The 18,994-nt window shown below is 35.0% G+C and overlaps 1 long non-coding RNA gene across 1 annotated transcript; it reads right to left on the bottom strand.

The window, feature by feature from the left end:
- Positions 1-23: 23 nt before the first annotated feature.
- On the bottom strand, positions 24-774 carry LOC107934224 (uncharacterized). Its single transcript, XR_001693831.2, has 2 exons — positions 461-774; positions 24-257 (listed from the first exon to the last, which is right to left on the bottom strand). It is a non-coding gene; the product is annotated as an uncharacterized lncRNA (long non-coding RNA).
- Positions 775-18,994: the final 18,220 nt, after the last annotated feature.

Here is an 18,994-nt window from a genome sequence, read left to right as displayed (position 1 = left end):
TTTAGCCTGAGCCAAAAACCAAATAAATAAAAAACAAAATAATAAAATTAAACCCAAATTAACACTCCAAATGCCCATTACACTAGGCCCAAAATAAACCTGGCCCAAATAACCCAAAATCAAAACTCTCTCAAGAACCTTAGGGTTCCCTTGCACCGCAACCAACGCCCCCACGTACGACCTCCGTGCGCCCACAGCCATGACCACCTCGCCACGTACCTTCTCCGTACCTCCATACGAGCTAGCAAACCCTGTACCTGCAAGCAAACAAAAAAGACGACAGCAACAATAACAGTATAGAAAAAGGAAAAAATGAAAATTATAATTGCTCGGCTATAAAAGTCGCACATGAATCTTGTATTTTTTTTACGCAATCAATAGCAATTGAAAACAGATTCAAAGAAAAAATGAACCCTTTTTTTATTTTTTTTAATAAATAAATAAGTATTAGAAATCTTACCCGTCGATTGGCCTTCTCCTCTGTCGAACGTCGTCAATATCCAAACACCCAAAAGCCCATAAGAGCTCTGATACAGGTTCGAAAGGCAAGAAAAATGGGGGTTGTTGTATTTTCGGAACATTTCCTTTTCTATTTCTAAATCAAATGAGATTTTATTTTTTGTAAAAAAAGGGAAAAGAGAATCGAAAAGGGGCCAAAAAGGGTCGATTTTATGCCCTCCGACCGCCGTCTACGGCGGGGCTACGACGAAGGGCCATCGGACCCCTTGGCAGGAAATAGGAGAAGGATTGAGAGAGTTTCCTTCAATTTTTGTAAAAAATGAGAGATAGAATGATTTTTTTTCTAAAAAAGAATTCACTCTTAAAGTCCTCTGGTATGGTGTCGTTTTGGGGCAAGCATCAAACGCCCAAAACGCACCGTTTTACCTGACCCGTGCTCGACCCGACCCAGTACCTGAGGATCTGCATGTTTCCTTTAAAAAAAGGGATATTTATGCATATGACCCCTCTGCATTTTCACTGATTCTTATTTTAATCCGGTTCTATTTTATTCATTTTTTTAATTGTTCCCTTCAATTTGATTTTGTTCTCAACTTGGTTCTAGGACCATTAGAGGAAACTGACATCTGAAAACGATGTCGTTTCGGGAACAGGGGATATTTTCCCAATGACCCCCTAGTTTTCACGCATTACTGCTTGGTCCATTGTTTTTATTTATTTATAATTTACACCCTTAAAATTTGTACTGATTTTAATATAACCTTTTGTTTAATTCACTGTATCATTTATTCATTAATTTGCCCTTTTTTTTATCAAAGCTTTGTTTTATATCCATATTTTAATATTTAAATTTCATCTTGTTGATTTATTTATATTCTTTTACTCTTAAGATACTTCAATCCAATATTATGTATATCTGATTTATTTATTCATTTATATATGTTTTCTTGTTCCTTTGTTTGCTTGCTATTATGCGCATGTTCTAAAAACATATTTCTATTTATAATTGCTCATTTGCACAAAGTTGGTGTATTATTATCATTTCATTCGAGATTTTTCGTTGTTATTTATTTATGTCCCTCTCAATACTTTCATGTTTATCTATCATTTCTTTATCATGCACATTATAATCCTTGTCACTACAAATGCATGTTGCATTATCATTTTCCACCAAGTATTACTCTTCCCGCATTTTAACCATTTTTCAACGTAATCATATGAATATGCATATGTTTTTTTAAACATTTTATTATCTTTTTAAATTCATAAATGAAAATTTGAAAATAAGCGATATTTCGTATTTTGGGAATTCAAGAAAACGTGCCATAATTTACGGGGTTTCGACTTTCTCGTTAAACTTAAATAACGGAACATCTTTTTATTTTTTTAATACATGAGTTTTAAATAAAATAAAGGCAATATTCTATGTTTAGAGGCTCGAGAAAGTCGTGCCCTAGCTTACGGGGTTTTGATTCTCCTCGATAGGTCTAAACAACCGAATATCCTTTTAAATATCAAAGTACAACTTGCAAAATAAAATTATTAAAAGGCAAGCTTATTTTCGAGGGTTCAAATGTCGTGTCCTAACTCACGGGATGTGGCATTTTGTTATCTAGATTCGAGTGGGTCTTTAATTCTCATTTTAATTTATCCAAGCATCTTTTTAAGTCAGCATAAAAAGGGAAGGATCGTATTTGAAATTCCTTTAAAGTTTTCAACTTTTGACGTTAAGACATTAGTTAATCAATTAGATACCAATTTTGGGCATTATGAGGGCATTAATCCTTTCTCGTACGTAACCGACTCCCGAACCTATTTTTTCGAATTTCGTAGACCAAAATTATTGTTTTACTAAATCAAAATGTTTTATTAAAACGATCAATCACAAGGTGATCCGATCACACCTTATAAAAAAAGGATTAGTGGCGACTCCCATTTTTAATTTTTTTTCTTTAAAAGTCAACCGTTTTTAAAAGGAAAAAATGGTTTCGATAGCTTGGCGACTCCGCTGGGGACTCAAATAAGAGAGTCAAGCTGCAAATTGATTATTTTTTGTCTTTTTGTCGAAAATTAAAAATTCGGTTTAAAATTATGATCCTCTCATTGCATTTCATTCGTCATTTTTTGTGATCTTTGTTTTATCAGCTCGAGTCTTGGAATGTATTCGCATATTGCAACGCATGATCAATAGATCTTACCCTTTTAAGTGGGAGTGAGAAACTACTCATTTGTGAGGTTTTCACCTTCGTGTAGGATAGTGGATCGCTTTTGGGATACATCCATACTTAGGTATTCCTAAGATTTTCATCTCCGTGTAGCCATAGGGAAATGTATTCCCCTGAACTAAACTCGGTCCGTATAAACCTATAATGGGTAAGGATCGAGGAATTAACTGGTTCAGGTACCATTTTCTTTAGAACCAAACCATTTATAGCGAGCCTTAAGAGCCCACCCTAGGTAGATCCACTCTAAACCCTAATGGTTACTCGAATAGGTGCTCTATTTGTTATTTATTCTGTACTAACATATTTTGTTTTGTTTTGTTTATGATTACATTGCGTTGCTTATCATAGAAAAGAGGTGTTGATTCACGTTTAGTTGCTAAATAGAGAGCTTGTCATAGAAAATAGATTTCTTGATAAAGTGAAATATAATACAGCCGTCCGAATATGGTTCGAGTAAACACAACGAGAGAAGGCTGATAGTCCGTGGAGGAATATACGACTATGCTTCGAGGATTCAAGCCGAAAAAGATTATTCAGGAGCCGTCAACTTTCTTAAAGAAGCTAACAAACCTCACGGGGATGAGTGAGCAATGGGTCGACTAAGAACAAGCAAAAAGGTACTAGTAGAGGCATTTATTGGGAAGTTTCGCAAGATCTGATCTTAATATCCGGATATAAAGAAAGGGATCGATATCTTCGCCTGAAGTATAAGGGCAAGGCCGTATATGTTTTCGCTTTATGTAAAGAGATTTGTTATCTAGAAAAAGTTGTTCTAACAGAATTGAATCAGAATCAACGTCTCTTTTTGCATTCATGCATCTGTATTACATTTCATCATATGCATTGAATGTCACAAAAGGGCCTTAATTAGTTAAAAAATTAATTCAATTAATCTGGAAGCTGACAAAAACCTACCAAGTACGCATAATTAGAGAACCTAAAAAAAAAACTAAAGTGATGGATAAATGACTGGAAAGGTTGGAACAAATGCAGAAGGAAATACAATAGCAGATGCACACAAAGATGCAAGAACAGTTGGCAAAGATTCAACAGGATATGAGGGACCAGGTGTTGGAGTCCCAAAGGAATATGATGAACCAATTGACCCAGTTGTTAACTAGGGGGCAAGAAAAATAAAAAAGCACTATAGTCAATTCTAGGGATGACAATGAAGATCCTCTTTACCCCTTTGATTTTACCCCGACAAACGCTCAGACACAACCCAAAGAGTACACGCAAAGGCCATCTATAACAATCAGGCCCCAGCTATTTCAGGTTGGTACTTCAATGCCAATTAACTATCAAGTAGGCTTGGGCTTTAACCCAACTAATCCCGTAGTCCTTGATCTGGATGACATGGTAGAAGCCAAAAGAGCGAGAGTGGAGCTCCCGAAACAATTTGAAGACTGATGCAAGTGGTTAGAGGAGAAGTTCAAAGCTATGGAAAGTGCTGACTATCACTTTGAGATAGATGCTAAAGATTTGAGCTTGGTTCCGGACCTGGTGCTTCCCCCCAAGTTCAAGACTCCTGAGTTCGAGAAGTATAACGGGACTAGCTGCCCTGAGGCTCATATTATCATGTTCTGCAGATGAATGGCAGGCTATGTCAATAAAGACCAATAATTGATTCACTGTTTCCAAGAAAGTCTGGTTGGGGCAGCATCCAAATAGTACAACCAATTGAGTCGTACCCAAATCAATTCATGGAAAGGTCTGGCGTAGGCTTTCATGAAGAAGTACAGTCACGTGGCAGACATGGCCCCTAACAGGATCACCTTGCAAAATATGGAGAAAAAAACAAACGAGAGCTTTAGGTAATATGCCCAAAGGTGGAAGGAGGTTGCTATACAAGTCTGGCCACATCTATTCATCAATACCTTAAAGGCTCCATTCATCACTTATATGTTGGAGAGCGCCACTAAAAGCTTCTTAGATATAGTGATAACTGGCAAAATGATCGAGAACACGGTAATGAGCGGTAAAATAGAGGCAGAGGATAGTACCAAGAAGTCAGCCCCAATGAAAAGGGAGAATGAGGTGAATAACACGAGCATGTACAAAAAATGTCATTCCAAGTCACTCATTGTAGACCAACTGAAGACGGTAACTGTCAACCACCAGGGCGCCCTAAAATAAGAAGCCAATACAAAGACGAATACCGAAAGGATACAGTTCACACCTATACCTATAACGTATAGGGAGCTGTATCAGAACCTATTTGATGTACATATGATGTCCCCTTTCTACCTAGAACCGATACAACTCCTTTTCCCAAATGGTACAACGTAAATGCTCAGTGCGAATACCATGTTGGAATCATTGAGCGTTCAATTGAAAATTGCACCGTGTTAAAAAAACTAATTGAAAGATTTATTAAAATAGGGATTGTGAAGTTTTACGACCCATCTGCGCTCAATGTAGTGGGAGTTCCACAATGAATAGGGGCATGAAATCCAAGAATCCATCGAGTTCGGGGCCCTGGTGCAAGACATGATGGATAATAAAGAAATCAAATTTTATGAAGATATCGAAGGTCCGGTAGGAATGTTAGGGAATCTAGACATTAACAACGTATCTGAAGAGAGAATTAAGGAATAGAATTTTCCAAGCGTCTGCCCTTACGTACTTGGGGTATTTTGAACAATGGGACTGTGGAAGAGATCCATGTATTTTTTAGAGCCAATTTAGAGTAATTTGCAAAACATGCTTGTTGCTTTAAGCCTAAAAGCAATAAGAATCCTTTTCTAAAATAGACTTATGTCCAAAATTTTTATTTCAATAAAATGAATCTTTGCTATCATTTCGAGTAAATATTCTTTTATTCTGTACAAATAATTATTCTTAGATTCTTTTGTTCTTTGGACTTTCTTTCAAATATTATTTTATTCTTCATTCATGATCATACCATACAAATAATTATTCATTCTTTAGAATATTCCTTCGTCCTACAACAGGTCTCCAGATATCAACGATATAAGCGACACTGCTACTGACCCAAAATCTCCTTTTGAGCAAGATATGTATCTAGAGGGATCTCAGGACTTTGAATATGATAGAGATTGTAGCCTATCTCCTAATCTGTTAAGGATGGTAGAATAAGATGAGAAACAAATCATTCTTTACAAAGGGTCAATGGACATCGCGAGCTTAGGAGAAGAGAAAGAGGTGAAGATCGGAGCCTATATCATCACAGTGACAAAGCGAGACGTCATTGAGTTATTGCAAGAATTCAAAGATGTTTTGGCACGATCGTATCAAGATATGCCTGGGCTACTAAGACATATGGATGTTGTTAAGGCTAAGAAGATCTTAGAAGAGATCCATAAGGGCGTCTGAAGAATACATGCTAATGGTTTTACAATGGCCAGGCAAATCATGAGGTTCGAATACTGCTGGTCCACCATAAAAAGGGATCGCATCAGTTATGTTGTAAATGCCAAATTTGTGGAGACAAGATTCATGTGCCTCCTTCATTTCTTTATAACTTTCTCGATGTGGAGCATAGATGTTATTGGGCCGATCTCGTCAGACACTGTCATCTTTGTGGTCGTTAATTACTTTGCTAAATGGTGAAAGTCGCTTCATATGCCAATATTACAAAGTCGACAGTCATCAAATTCAAAAAAAAGAAACGAAATTATGTGCCGACAATGAATGTCAGAAATGATTATATCTAACAATGTACAATAGTACGATATCGAAAGTTTGCAATCTGTTCAAGATCAGAAGCCATATCACCCCAATATAAATGGTGCAACAGAGGCAGCTGAAAAAAAAAAGTTCATGGGAAAAATGATCGAGACTTGTAAATATTGGCATAAGAAGTCATCATTTACCCTCTGTGCTTATCGAACATCGACCAAGACCTTGACCGGAGCAATACCTTTCTCATTAGTTTATGAATTGGAAGCGATTTTGCCTATTGAAGTCGAGATTCCTTCTCTTCAAGCTTCAATTAAGTAAAGAATCGGATGAAACAAAATGAATCCAATGAAAAAAAGAGGCTGGAAGTTGCCCGTCATGGTCAAACATATCAAAAATGAATGATGCGAGCTTACGATAGAAAGGTTCATCCTAAAGAATCCCACGAGGGGGACCTAGCGTTGAAGAAGATCCTTTCTATACAAAAGAACTTCAGAGAAAGTTGGATGCCAAACTGGGAAGCACTTTATGGAATAAAGAAGACATGTTCTAGAAGAGCATTGATATTGACCAAAATGGATGGTAAGGACCTGCCCAATCTGGTGAATTCAGATTCAGTCATATTTAGTATCTTCAAAAGAAAAAACAACAAAAAAACAACAAAAAAATAAAAGAAAAAAGAAAAGAAAAATAAAAAAGGAGAGGCCAAGGGGAAAAATCGTAAAAGGCGTTTTGAGACCAAAGGGGTTTTGAATTGAAAACTCGTAAAGGGCAATTCAAATTTTGATCAAAAGTGGGGCATGCGGTAGTTTTGGTATGCCTAAATTAACAAGGAGGAGATATGTTATATCTTGGGGCATCGACAAAGTACTCTAGATCTCCTAAACACATGTCGAGCTCAAAATGGTCCTCAAGAAGTTCATACAGAAAAGCTCAAGTTGCGATATCTGGGGAACCTAGTTTTCATCTTACCCATATTGAATTTTTTATCCTTGACTACTGTATCCGTTTTGAGCTACGCTCCCAATCATTTTCCTTATTATTACATTTGCTATTTTTGATTAACTTATTCATTTCGAGTTAATTTCCTTCTTATTGCATTTATTGTATTTGATTAATTTATTTCAAGCTATGCTCCCAATCAAATTTCTTCTTGTTCATTGTTATGATATTTTCAAGCATTTTACATTGAAATAATGATTAATAGACTAATAAAACTTTTACAAAAGAAGTTATGCACATTACTCTGAAGGCTTTTAAATAGTACAAGAACCTGAAAGAGGACTATTATTTAGAACTCACCAAACCTAAAGGTTGGAAATGTTTGAGAAAGAGGAGTCTAAATTGTGACTATCTCTTCAGATTTTCTGTCAAAGATATCAACTGAACGAGGAGATAAGATATCACGTCGGTGATACAACCTTGACGAATAACGAGCAACTCAATTATTAAAATGATATCATTCTAAAAAAATGACATTCTACATTCCTGCATACACATCTGGTCATGTTACCCAGATCAATGGATTGAAGAATATACAAATCATGTACTCCTTAGTTGTAAAGGGATGGATTGAAGAAGATACAAATCCTATACCCCTAAGTTGCAGTGGGATGGATTGAAGATGATACAAATCCCATACCCCTAAGTTGCAGTGGGATGGATGGAAGAAACCAAATTTTATCTTCCTAAAGTTGCAGTGGAGCAAACCAGCTGAGTAAATGTGATTGTTTTTATGGGTTTTCTGTCAAAGATACTAGCTAAGCAAGAAGGCAGCGTAATATGTCAGTGATAAAACCCTGATGAACAACGAGCAATAACAACCTAACATTAGAAAGGGGTCATTATTACAGAATGACATTCTGCATTCATACAAATATCATTCATACACATCTCGTTAGGAGCATTTGATTCATTTTGATAATGACATCCTAATCATCTGGCATAAGGATAGGCCCATGAAACCGATTCTACAGGTTATGTCCCCAAGAGGACAGTGTAGCAATATCGGTGAATCCACAAATCTCATCTCCCTGAAGTGGCAGTGGAGCAAATTAAAGTTGTAGATCTCATCTCCTTAAAGTTATAATGGAGTAGATCGAAGATGGCGGATCTTATCTTCCTGAAGTTGCAGTGGAGTAGATTGAAGCCACCAGTCTTATTTCTCTGAAGTTGCAGTGGAACAGACTGAAGAAAACGAATCTTATTTCCCTGGAGTTGTAGTGGAACAGATTGAAGCTACGAAGAAAGTGAATATTATTTCCCTGGAGTTGCAGTGGAACAGATTGAAGCTACGAATTATATGGGTAAGTGTTCGATTGAATCGAATCGAATAAAAATTTTTTGAGCTAATCGAATTGACGAATCATATTTTATCATCCTAATTTGATTAGAAATTTTCTCGAATCGAGTCGAGTGAGATGGAATCCGAATCGAATCAAATTGAATATATTTGTTCGAGTTAAATTTTAAAAAATAATTTTGGGTCCTTGTAACCACTGTTACCCATCGTAATAAAATTTGTCCACCTTAATCAATTTTTTTATTAACTTTCATCACCTCATAATTTATTTATTAAACTTTTATATACGAGTTAGCTTCTTTTCTTGCTTAGTTGTTTCAATTATCTTCAAATTATTGTCATTATATATTTTGGAATTAAAAAATATAGAAAATGTAAAAATGTGATTTTTTAATAAAAGTTATTTTAAAGATAAAATGTGAAATTGATACCAATATAAAATTTTAACATGAATATTTAATGGTATAATTAATAATTCAATTTAATATAAATATTCAATATGACTAAACAATGCAATAATTAAATAGTATAAAATGTGAAATTTAATTTAATAATATAAATAGTATATATAAATAAAATTATTACTATTTATGTTTAGTGATATTTTTTTGGATAATTTTGATTTTTTATTTGAGAGTAAAGGGTGAGAAGTAAAAGTTTTGGGGGAAAATAAAAAGTTTTGGGGATTAAAAGTTTGAGGGAAAGTAAATAAATAGGGGGAGTAAAATTTTGGAGGGAAAATATTAAAAAAATTTGGGGGGATGGGTTTAGGTAGATGGGAGGTAGGATGGGAAAGAAGTAAAAATTTTAGGGGGAAAGTGGGGGAGAGTAAAAATTTTGGGGGAAAATAAAAAATTTGAGGGTTTTGGGGAGTAAAATTTTGAGAAAAAGTAAATGGGATAGTAAAATTTTGGTGGAAAATGGATTTTGGGTAGATTGGGGGGTTGGGATAGAAGGGGAGTAAAAGTTTTGGGAGAAAGTGGGAAGGAGTAAAAGTTTTGAGGGAAAAGTAAAAATATTTGGAAGTTTGGGGTAAAATGTAAAATATTATAGTTTGATATTTGAATTATTCGAATTCGAAAACTCAACTCGATTTGAACGCGAAATTCGAAAAAAATTCGAGTTGACTCGAATAACTCTATTCGTTTAACTCAAAATTTGATTTTTTTTCGATTTTTTTGAGCGAATCGAGTTTTGCTCACCCCTAACGAATTATGGCGGATCCTATCTTCCTGAAGTTGCAGTGGAGCAGATTGAAGCCACCAGTCTTATCTCCCTGAAGTTGCAGCAGAGCAGACTAAAGAAAACGAATCTTATTTCCCTGGAGTTGCAGTGGAACAGATTGAAGCTATGAATTATGGCGGACCTTATCTTCCTGAAGTTGCAGTGGAGCAGATTGAAGCCACCAGCCTTATCCCCCTAAAGTTGCAACGGACCAGACTGAAGAAACCCAATCTTGTTTCCCTAGAATTGCAGTGGAATAGATTGAAGCTACAAATTATGGCGAATCTTATCTTCCTGAAGTTGCAGTAAAGCATATTGAAGCCACTAGCCTTATCTCCCTGAAGTTGCGATGGAGCAGGTTGAAACTACCAATTCTTACCTCCTTGAAGTTCCAGCGGAGTAGATCGAAACTACAAATTGAAGCCACCAGCCTTATCTCCCTGAAGTTGCAGTGGAGCAGGTTGAAATTACTAATTTTTACCTTCTTGAAGTTCCAACGGAGTAGATCAAAGCTATAAATCTCTTCTCCCTTAAATTACATTGGAGCAGATCGAAGCCACAATCTTTATCTCTCTGAAGTTGCAGTAGAGCAGGATAAAACTACACAAACCATATCTCCCTAAAGTTGCAGTAGAGTAGGATGAAATTACCAATTCTTATCTCCTTTAGTCCCAGCGGAGTAGATCGAAACTATAAATCTCTTCTCCTTGAAACTATACTGGAGTAAATAGAAGCTACAATTCACATATTCCTGAAGTTGCAGTGGGACTACTTGAAGAAAAAGAGCACCAAAGAAGTCAAATATTTGGCAAGACTGGGCAAAATTGGTCATCTTTGAAGTTTTTGCTCTATTCTCGTTGCACAACAATCAGCAAAGAGGGGCAGCTGTAAGGCCAAATTTTGGCTCGGTCCTAAAACCAAATAAATAAAAAAACAAAATAATAAAATCAAACCCAAATTAACAGTCCAAATGTCTATTACACCAGGCCCAAAACAACTAATCCAAACAGGCCCAAAATAAACCTGGCCCAAATGGCCCAAAATCAAAACTCTCGCAGGAACCCTAGGGTTCCCTTGCACCGTAGCCAATGCCCCCACGTACGACCTCCGTGCACCCACAGCCACGACCACGTTGCCATATACCCTTTTCTACCTCCGTACGAGCCAGCAAACATTGTACCTGCAAGCAAACAAAAAAGACGACAACAACAATAGCACTAGAGAAAAAAGAAAAAATGAAAATTGTAATTACTCGGCTATAAAAGCCACACATGAATCTTGTATTTTTTTTACGCAATCAATAGCAATTGAAAGCATATTCAAAGAAAAAAAGTGCCATTTTTTTCTATTTTTTAATAAATAAATAAGTATTAGAAATCTTACCCGTCGATTGGCCTTCCCCTCCATCGAACGTCGTCAATATCCGAACACCCAAAAGCCCATAAGGGCTCTGATGCAGGTTCGACAGCTAAGAAAAATGGGGGGTTTTTGGATTTTCAAAACATTTCCTTTTCTATTTCTAAATCAAAGGAGATTTAAAGCTTTTTTTATTATTTATTTTCTATAAAAAAAGAGAAGAAGAGAACCGAAAAGGGGCTGAAAAAGGTCGATTTTATGCCCTCAAACCGCTGTCTACAGCCGGGCCACGGTAGGGCCACGACGGAGGGCCATCAGACCCCTTGGTCGGAAATAGGAGAAAGAAGGAGAGAGTTTCCTTCATTTTTTTGTAAAAAATGAGAGATAGAATGATTTTTTTCTAAAAAAAATTCACTCTTAAAGTCCTCTGGTACGGTGTCGTTTTGGGGCAAGCATCAGATGCCCAAAATGCACCGTTTTACCTGACCCATGCTCGACCCAACCTAGTACCTGAGGATCCGTGTGTTTCCTTTAAAAAAGAGATATTTACGCATATGATCCCTCTGCATTTTCACCGATTCTTATTTTAATCTGGTCCTATTTTATTCATTTTTTAATTGTTCCCTTCAATTTGATTTTGTTCTCAACTTGGTTTTAGGACCATTAGAGGAAACTGACATCTGAAAACGATGTCGTTTCGGGAACAGGGGATATTTTCCCGATGACCCCCTAGTTTTCACGCATTACTGCTTGGTCCATTGTTTTTATTTATTTATAATTTACACCCTTAAAATTTGTACTGATTTTAATATAACCCTTTGTTTAATTCATTGTATCATCTATTCATTAATTTGCCCTTTTTTTTATCAAAGCTTTGTTTTATATCCATATTTTAATATTTAAATTTCATCTTGCTGATTTATTTATATTCTTTACTCTTAAGATACTTCAATCCAATATTATGTATATCCAATTTATTTATTCATTTATATAAGTTTTCTTGTTCCTTTGTTTGCTTGCTATTATGCGCATGTTCTAAAAACATATTTTTGTTTATAATTGCTCATTTGCACAAAGTTGATGTATTATTATCATTTCATTCGAGATTTTTCATTGTTATTTATTTATGTCCCTCTCAATACTTTCATGTTTATCTATCATTTCTTTATCATGCACATTATAATCTTTGTTACTACAAATGCATGTTGCATTATCATTTTCCGCCAAGTATGACTCTTTCCGCATTTTAAACATTTTTTAACGTAATCAAATGAACAGGCATATGTTATTTTAAACTTTTTATTATCTTTTTAAATTCATAAACGAAATTTTGAAAATAAGCGATATTTCGTATTTTGGGAATTCAAGAAAACGTGCCCTAACTTATGGGGTTTCAACTTTTTCGTTAAACCTAAATTGTCGAATATCTTTTTATTTTTTTAATACATGAGTTTTAAATAAAATAAAGGTAATATTTTGTGTTTAGAGACTCGAGAAAGTCGTGCCCTAACTTACAGGGTTTCGATTATCCTTGATAGGTCTAAACAACTGAATATCCTTTTAAAGATCAAAGTACAACTTTCAAAATAAAATGATTAAAAGGCAAGCTTATTTTCGAGGGTTCAAATGTCGTGTCCTAACTCACGGGATGTGACATTTTGTTATCTCGAGTCAAGTGGGTCTTTAATTCTGGTTTTAATTTATCCAAGCATCTTTTTAAGTCAGCAAAAAAAGGGAAGGATTGTATTTTAAATTCTTTTCGAGTTTTGAACTTTCGACGTTAAGACATTAGCTAATCAATTATGTACCAATTTTGGGCATTACGAGGGTGCTAATCCTTCCTCGTATGTAATCGACTCCCGAACCCATTTTCTCAAATTTCGTAGACCAAAATTACTGTTTTAGTAAATTAAAACATTTTATTAAAACGATCAATCACGAGGTGATCCGATCACATATCATAAAAAAAAGGATTGGCGGCGACTTTCATTTTTAATTTCCGTTTTTAAAAGGAAAAAAATGGTTTTGACATCATCCTTTTAAAATTTTTTGTCTCTTTTAGCTCTTAAACTTGCATTATTTGTCAAAACATCTTAAAACAAATGGAAAACTTAACATTTGTTAACTTTGTTGATGTGGCATCCATGTGAGTTGCTACATCAGCAAAGTTAACAAGTATCAACATTTTGGGGTGACATACAAGTTCAATGGCTAAAAAAATAAAAATTAAATGAAGTCTAAGTTGACTTTTTTAACCCTTCAACTTTACACAAAAAACCCTTTTTAGCCCTCTACCTAATTTTTTGCCTCTTTTAAACATGACCAATAATTCATAATAAAAATCACGTGATAAAATTTAGTTGTGAAATTGTGAAAATGATAAATAGATAAACAACTAAGTATCATTTAATGGAGATTATTTTCAATTAATTTTGTTTTATTTTTTTCTTTAAAAATTACATTATCTTTTAAAAGACCTTACATTTAAATTTCGACTTTATTTACATTGAAATGTTAAATATATATATGGACAAAGTGTAAAATAAAAAATTTCATGGTTTGAAATTTACATTTATCAAACAGTCCAATTATACTCCATATTTAATTTTAAGTAATCATAATATGCGCTAGGAATGTTCACGTGTACATTAATACAAGATACATTGACGAGGTACATGTAGCACGCCACATGTATATGTCTAGTTTTCTATCAGCATGTCAGATTTTTATAGTAGAAATGAATAAAATTGTTAACAAAAAGAATCCATTTGCTCTTTGATATAACACGTAATGATGAATAAAAAAAATTACAAAAAATCTTCTTTAAATTATGCCTAAGCCCCTCGCATACGTTGCGAACTCGAGAATACGAAAGTAGGTTCGAGTTCCTGCATTTGCTGCAGACTCAAGAACACGGAAATAGGTTTCGAGTTCCTGCATTTGCTGCAGACTCAAGAATATGGGAATATTAAGCCCTGGCCAAACAATTTATTGTGTAGGTTGACCTTATTGGGTAACCAAGCACTACTATTTTCATCTGTATACCGAGGTCTTTTATGAAATTTTTGATGCGGTCGTTGAGAGCACCAAAAATATCCTATTCCCTGTAAAATAACGAAAAAGAAATAGTAAAGGGGAAGTAGGGTCGAATCCTCAAGGACCGAATTATACGAATGCTTGTTTCTCGAAATCCTAGGCAAAATCGTGCCCAAGAAAACCTGCGTTAATGGAAAAAAAAAAGAATTTAGGAATTGATTTTGGAAGCGAAAAATAAAATAAAAACAGAATTTAAAATTTACTGAAATTATGATTACAAAAATAATAAAAATAATAAAGAGAGTTTTAAGAGAAAATAAATTCTTATGGGAAAGTTCCAGCCTCCGGTTGTCTCATTCCGCCTTGGGCTCAATCCTTGGCTTTTGGATGATCCTTCTTGACTCAAGTAAGCCAGTTATAGTGGAAGAGGACGCCTACGACCACCAGTTCTAAAGATTAGACTTATGATTTTTAGGGAACCTAACTCTAGCCAGTAATCTATGCTAGATCAATGCTTCTCAATGGCGAATCCCACGCCATTTTGTCTCTTTGGCTCACCAACCTCTGACGCAGTAAGTTAACGAACTGACTATGCAATCCTTCCAGAACATACAAAACGGCCGCCTTTGCATATGCTGAAAAGCTTACTTCTTAAGGGCCATGGACGAAAGCGTCAGCCCGGAGTGCGGAGAAACGATGAATACTTGGTGAGAAGGCTAAGTACGGATTCTAGGCCTCAAGAACCCTTTTTGGGGAAATATTGACAACTTTTGGCTAGAAGGGTTTTAGTGGCTCATGATAATGGTGGAAAAGAAAATACATATAAAAAGGGAAAATGGAATTTTATTGAAAGAAAATATGAAGAAACAAAAGCCTAGACTTTCAGGGGAGAGTGTTTACAGAAAAGATGCTCCCAAATAGAGTCACTTCACCCCCTATTTATAGTGCTAGGGAGATAGTCTAATTGAACTTAAATTCTAAAAAGATAAATACATTTAATTAAAGATAAACAAAGATAATTAAAATAAAATCCTAAATTTGAATAATCCTAATAATTATCTTAATATTAATTATCCTAATAAAATAAAATAAAATAGAGTCTTCCAAAATAAAATCTCTTCTATTTGCTTTTAAGTCCTTGTGCCTTCCATGTTCGCACTTTTGGCACCATATTTGTCCCATGTTGCATATTAGCCCATTTGATCTCCAAATTGACGATTTTTTCCTTGAATTTACTTTTCACCTCCAATTTAGCCCCTACAAGATAAAAAGACATAAATAGCTCAAATTAGTAAGCTCAAGCTCAAAATAAACACATGATTAATATATAAAAACACATCATTTTAGAGTATTATCAATTTCATTGGGAAGGTTTGTTATTTAAGTTCTGGAGACATATCATTGTGATTGACTAAATGGTTATTATAGTTCAATTATGAGATTAAAGTTGGTTTTATTAGAAACAAAATTACTAATGGATGTTCATATGGTTGAGCTCAAAGCATGAAGTCTATATTAATATTGTGGGTTGAATTTTGATAGGTTAAATTGTATCTCAAACTGAATCTTGTTTATGTTATGAATTTGAGGTAAGTGAAGTTTAAATGGTATGAGTTTACTAAGTATTTAATATACTTACCGTTATTATTATTTTTCTGTAGATTTTGGAGATTTGGAACTTGTAGATTAGATCAACAATAAGCCCACACCTACCATCATTCGACTCGATAGATTTTGAAGTTCGATAGTTGATTCTTGTGGCATGTATATAGGATGTCCTTATTTCAAGTTAATGTTCATGTTTTAATACCTTGGTTGTGAATGAGCTATAAAAAAGTTTGATGAATTTAGTGCTTAGTATCTATTTATGTTTAGGTAATGGTAATCGTGGATATTTGGATTGATTGTCTTGAATGGTACAAAATGGTTACAAAATGTATACTTAGTTGGTAAAAAGAGGTGTTTATGTTTAGGTCACTTGTGGAGCTTTTCTTAATGCCATTACGTAAAAGAAATGGTGATGGTATGGACATGTTTAGGCATAAAAGTCTTGGCATGAATTATTGATGTTTCATGTTTAAATTGTGGTGCCAATGAGGGAATATTGGTTAGGCACATAGGTTGTATGTAAATTGACATATTTTGACTTAATTTGGTAGATTTTGAATAGGTCAATGATATGGTAAATGCTTGGCTTGGCGTCTATGGAGTTCTAGGTTAACTTGCTTGAGTTTGAAGAAATTTTGGATACACACAATCTGTGACACGGGCTGTCATACGGCTGTGTGTCCCACATGGTTGTATGGCATGACCGTGTGGTCTTTTTGATTTTTGGCGCAGGTTTACCAACATGGTCACAGTTTGTTACATAGTAATAGGACACGGCCGTGTGACCTAGGTTTACACGGCCTCAAAGCCCAAGTCACACGATTTGGCCACATGACCATGTTTTTGAACCACACAATCTGGGCTCTGCCACACCGCTGTGTGACCTCTGTTTTCAGTTTTTAACACATTTTTCTATTTTTTAGATTAGTTGTTTCCAAACTAATTTTTGGGTTCCGTAGGCTCGATTTAAGTCCTATTTTTGTAAGTATGCTATGAATAATGAATGGTTATTAATTTGTGATATTTAAATAAAATTTTGAATTTTTTTGAGATATTATTGGACTTTTTAACTATCGTAATATCCCGTAACCCTAATTCGATGACATAGACGGGTTAGGGGTATTACAACCTTCATCTACAACTATTTTACTAAGCACACACTTCCTTTCCAGATTAAAATGGGATGGGATATGATTAACCAAAGGGTCGACATTCAGGATCCCGCCAACAATTAATCATATTTCTAGTCCCAACTAACCATAAAATATTTTCTCTGATTAATGACCAGACTCTAGAAAGACCCCCTCCAAAGAAAAAAACATCTACCTCTCAATATGGTTTCTAGTAACCCGTTTGGAACATCAAACTTCGCCTGAAGGATCTGAACCCATAGAGTGTTGGAATTAGACACAATATTAAACCCAAGCATCATAGAAAAATGAGGTGTTCTGATCTCTCAAACACCTAATACCAAAACCCCCATAGGATCATGGTTGACAAACATACTCTCAGCTAACCAAAGCAATCTTCCTTCCACCACTCGACTATCCCTAAATGATTGTTGAACCAATTACTCAATATCCTCACAAAGGTCTTTAGGGATCATCATCGATTTCATAAAATAACCAGGTATAGTTAACAACATAGAGTAAGCTAAAGTGACCCTACCAGCTAGAGATAGCTGCCTCACCTCCCAATTAACTCTGTAATTTACTACGAACCCTGTTGACTACAAATCTCAAAGTGCTATTCATTACCTTATCATGAATGATAGGAACTCCTAAATACAAACTAGGGTTTTGCACTCTAGAGAATCCCAAAAATTCACTGAGGTATCTCGCTAATCCTTCACAAAGTCCTTTAGAAAAGATGTTAGATTTACATGCATTAACTTGATGTCCAGAAAAGTCTCAAAAATTATCCAAAATCCCTTTGAGCAATTTGGCTTGACACACATCTGTTTGCCCAAAAATAATAAAATCATCCACGAAAAAAATATGAGAGAGAGTTGGACCTGAACGATTCAAGCAAATAAGGCACCACCATCTGGACTGAATTGCTGAATGAATGGTGTGACCAAGCCACTCTATACATAGGACAAAGAGATACAAAGATAATGGGCACCCCTGACGGATCCTCTTGGTCGACCGGAACTTCTGAGTTAGGACTTAATTCCACAATATCTACAAAGTAGAATTGGTGATAGCAGACATAATAATATTTCTAAGAAAATTTGGAATACTTGCAACTTCGATAGCACATAAATAATCTCCCATCGAACTCGATCGTAAGCCTTCTCTAAATCAATCTTCACTTCCATCCAGCTCCTATTCTTCTGTTTACTCCTCATTGAATGGATTTTCCTACGCGATTAGGATATTGTTTGTAATGTTGCGCCCCACAATGAACCTAGCCTGCTCCTGCGTGATGATCCTGGGAAAGACAACTTTAAAGCGGTTAACAATGGCCTTTATGACCAACTTGTAAAGAACAGAGCACAAGTTGATGGACCTAAACCGAGAAAAGCTCTCAAGGTTTTGGACCTTGGGTAAAATGACAATTAGGGTCTATTCAGTGTTGGCTCTATAACCTCCCCATCGAAAATCCTTTTAACCCAACCACAAACAGAACTACCAACTTTATCTCATTAGTTTTGGAAGAAAAGGGTGTGAAACCCATCACAGCTAGGTGCCTTCAGAGTTGCCATGTTGAAAAGAATGGTCCTAATTTCATCATTTGTGATTACCTTACCCAAAAACTAAATGCAAGGACTAATTTGTTAATTATTTAAGTAAAGGTAAACTACATCGTAGGTCACTCTAAATACGTTGTTTCTATCTTTCTCACTATAATTTTTTTGTCAATTTAGTCACTCTAGTTAATATAATTGTTCAAATTGATCATTGCCATTAAAAAATTCATCAATCCACTAATGGATTGTTGACATATTTTTTTATTTTTTTATACTTTTGACTAAAGGTAGAAACTTTTCTATAATTAATCCAAAATAAGTTTTTTAAAAATTTATTTACAACATAAAAACCACTCAAACATTCACCAAAAATAGACAAAAACCCATAACTGATTAACATTCCTTAAGTCAAATTAATATATTTTGTGCCCATATTAGTAAATTTAGATT

The sequence above is a fragment of the Gossypium hirsutum genome, chromosome A07, assembly GCF_007990345.1.
Source record: "Gossypium hirsutum isolate 1008001.06 chromosome A07, Gossypium_hirsutum_v2.1, whole genome shotgun sequence".
NCBI classification, from domain to species: Eukaryota; Viridiplantae; Streptophyta; class Magnoliopsida; order Malvales; family Malvaceae; genus Gossypium; species Gossypium hirsutum.
Note: the sequence above shows the minus strand (reverse complement) of the source record. Positions and strands in the feature narration are given on the sequence as shown.